Raw genomic sequence first — 3,659 nt, 5'->3', positions numbered from 1 at the left:
GGTTTTGCTCAGTGGATAGAGTCGGTCTGTAGACTGAAGGGTCCCAGGTTTGATTCCTGTCAAGGGCACATGCCCGGTATTGTGCAGGAGGCAGCCAATCAATGATTCTCTCTCATCATTGATGTTTCTATCTCTCACTCCCTCTCTCTTCTTCTCTGAAATCAATAAAAGTATATTTTTTAAAAATAATAATAAAATAGCTCTCTCCTGGAATTATTTGATCTGGCCCAACATTTACCAACTTTGCACAATTTCAAAATCTCAATAAATCATCTAACCTCAGAATATATTTTAACCTTTTTTCCCTACCAGGAGTCCTGTATTATTTTTCCCTCATATTTTGAAACATTGTCTTTCTCAATCACACTGAATTAATAAAATTCCAGATGTTGCCTAATGATATATATCTGGGCCACTGACATCCTGGATATCTTAGTTAGAACTACCAAGGAACAGGCTGCAGATGAATACAATTATGGAAAAACAAGGGTTGGAATGTACACAGACCAAGGAGACCAGACTTAGTGAAATGAATGAGTTAGGAGCCCCTGCTGGGTGTGACAGAGATCATCTGCCTGGCTCTATGAGCTGAGTTCTGCAGCACCCTGAATGGTGCAGACCACGCACTCATCAGCCTCTTTTGGATGAAAGTAACAGAAATCTGACTGGTGGAGTAAAGGGAAATTTATTGGCTCCTAGCTGAACATTCTAAGGGTACTCTTCAAGTGTAATTTGATCAAAATGTTTAAATGGAATCATCAGGAATGTGTCCCCATCTCTTTGCTTTCCTCTCTCCAGAGTGATGACAAGATGATCTCTAGAAGCTTCGGGCTTATTTTCCACAGAAATCCTAGTGGATATTATGTATTTCCCAGTTGTCCCATCAAAAATCCCAGGACTGACTCTCAATTAGCCTGAATTGGCTCCTCTCCACCCTTTTCCCTCCTTTGTAGCTAGGAGGATGACCTGTGTTGATGCATCAATGATTCCATTCCCTTATGCCTTCCTTTGGGCATTTTCAATGAGAAGACCAGCAGAAGATTGGAGGAAGAGATATGAATAAAGATGCTCATTTTACCCAGATCCCTTTGCAAGGTTACTGTGTCTCATGGCCAATAATCACAGGTTGTGCCTCAGTTCTTTCCACATAGCTTTCCCTCTTTTAGTGCTAGTAATGGCTCCTCAATCTTACCTCTACAACCTCTGGGCGGTACCAATGACCCAATGACCCAGGAATAGCACTATCTCTTATGGCTTTTCTATACTCTGCCCATACCTCTGTGGGAAGGTTGATAACCCAATCTGAGAGTTTAATCTGTTTCCAGGATCCTAGCTGATACAGCTAACATGCCCATCCCTGAATAAAATCCATGTTTCTTTTTTTTTTTTTTAAAGGTCAATCTTTTTTTAAAAATATATTTTATTGATTTTTTACAGAGAGGAAAGGAGAGGGATAGAGAGTTAGAAACATCGATGAGAGAGAAACATCGATTCAGCTGCCTCTTGCACACCTCCTACTGGGGTTGTGCCCGAAACCAAGGTACATGCCCTTGATCAGAATCGAACCTGGGACCCTTCAGTCTGCAGGCCGATGCTCTATCCACTGAGGCAAACAGGTTAGGGCTAAAATCCATGTTTCTTGTTGGACAGTCCTGAGTCACATGCCTACCCCTGACACAAAGGTCTGAAATTAGCTCCACCCAAGCCACAGTTATTGAGGGTGGAGGAGCAGTAGTCCCCCAAAGGGACAGACAAAAACAACCTGTGATCACTACATTTAGCAAAGTAGATAAGGAGGAATTCTAATCATCTGTGTTAGACTACCCAAGCATTCTTCAGAAGCAGCACCAAATAGAAATAAGGATACATTTCAGGGAATAAATTCACGCTGAAACAGCCTTTCATCCATGTACATGCAAACCAATAGCCACTCATTTTCCGAGTTCTGGGTCTGTTGACAACTCTCTCCTGAAACAAATTGAAATTTCTATCATCGATTCGCTTTGAAATATCATAAAGCAGTATAGGCCTTAGCTGGCTGAGCAATAAAGCAGGCCCTTTGGCAACTTAAATGAGCTGCCCCTGACAGCAGGACAGAGGACAAGGCATTAAACATTGCCAAGAATGGATAATTTGGAAGCCGCCTAGTGGCAGAAATGACAAGGCCAAAATCATAATGCTTTGGGGAAAAATGACATCAGTTGAAGGATAAACATAAAATGGGAAAATAGCAACCTCATCACAGAGCAGTAAATGCTTAGAAGAACATTTAGCCTGATACCACATGAAAACCCTATATCTTAGCAAGGAATCCCTTTTATATATGGTTAGCTGCCATTATAATGACTGGCTCTGTGATGGATGAGTCACCTTGCAGGTAAAACCATGGACCACTACCCCAATGACTCTCAGCCCTTTACCACTACTCAGAAAACCAGTGCTGCCTTAGCCAGTTTGGCTCAGTGGATAGAGCATCTGCCTGCGGACTGAAGGGTCCCAGGTTCGATTCCAGCCAAGGGCACATGCCTGGGTTGTGGGCTCGGTCCTCAGTAGGGGGCATGCAAGAGGCAGCCAATCAATGATTCTCTCTCATCATTGATGTTTCTATCTCTCTCTTCCTCTCCCTTCCTCTCTGAAATCAATAAAAATATTTTTTAAAAAAACAAAAAAACTAGTACTGATGTCAGTTACCTCAACCCCCAACCCCATGTTTTGATAGAGGATCCAATGTGCCTTTTTAATGAACAGATTAGCATTCAATGACATGCTGAGGCTATTTGGCTTTCCTTGTTGGTTTTCTCAATACAGCCTCAGATGCTGCTTTAGTTGAAGTTCAGAAATATGCGTTTGCCTGGAGGACAGGCCTCCTGAGCCACTTGTGTGTCTCTCTTCGTCCCACTAATAACTCCTTTGTGATACAATTCCAACATAGTTCTCTTGATCCATAAAGACACTTCAATATCAGCTCTTTGGAGAAAAGAGGGGTCTAAAGGATCCCTTTGCTTCAGTGCTTCTGGAGTTTAGGAAATGAAGAGTTTGGAGCCAAGAGAGAGAAGAAATCTAATCTCTAGTTAAGGTAACGCACACTTGGGCCCATTGGGTATAATGAAAAGTCTGTGAACATTACAGGCAAACGAACCAGGCTCACGTCCTAGTGTGTGACCTTGAGCAAGTCACACCTTTGTGAGTCTGAGTTTTATCTAGTATTATTGTTTCCAAGACACTAATGATTTGATAAGCATTAAAAATAAAAATAAGTAAATGAGTTTTCTGAGCCCAGGTACCTCTGATTAGTATTTCCAAGGACATTCCTGCTTTAAAGGACCCTTCTAAGCAAAAGTCATCAATAAACTTAGAGGACAGAATAGAGTAGTGGAAGCATGTCACAAAGATTTCATCTCACCAGCCATTTCTGCTTGATTTGTAGTATTTCCCTGGAACACTATATTCAAAAGGATTCTGAGGTCATATTTGGGCTCATATCTGGGCTCAATGGAAAAGAATGCCCTCATCAATGGGCACAAGAAGAGGATCTGGCACCAGGCATAACATCTCTGTTGTAGTGATTGAGAGCATTGAGCTTGAAAGTCAATTCTTGGAGAAAGTAATGTGTATTAGCTCTTGCTTCAATAACAAACAACACAAACTACAATTTCAAC

Source organism: Plecotus auritus, assembly GCF_963455305.1.
Source record: "Plecotus auritus genome assembly, chromosome: 9".
Lineage (NCBI taxonomy): Eukaryota > Metazoa > Chordata > Mammalia > Chiroptera > Vespertilionidae > Plecotus > Plecotus auritus.
Note: the sequence above shows the minus strand (reverse complement) of the source record.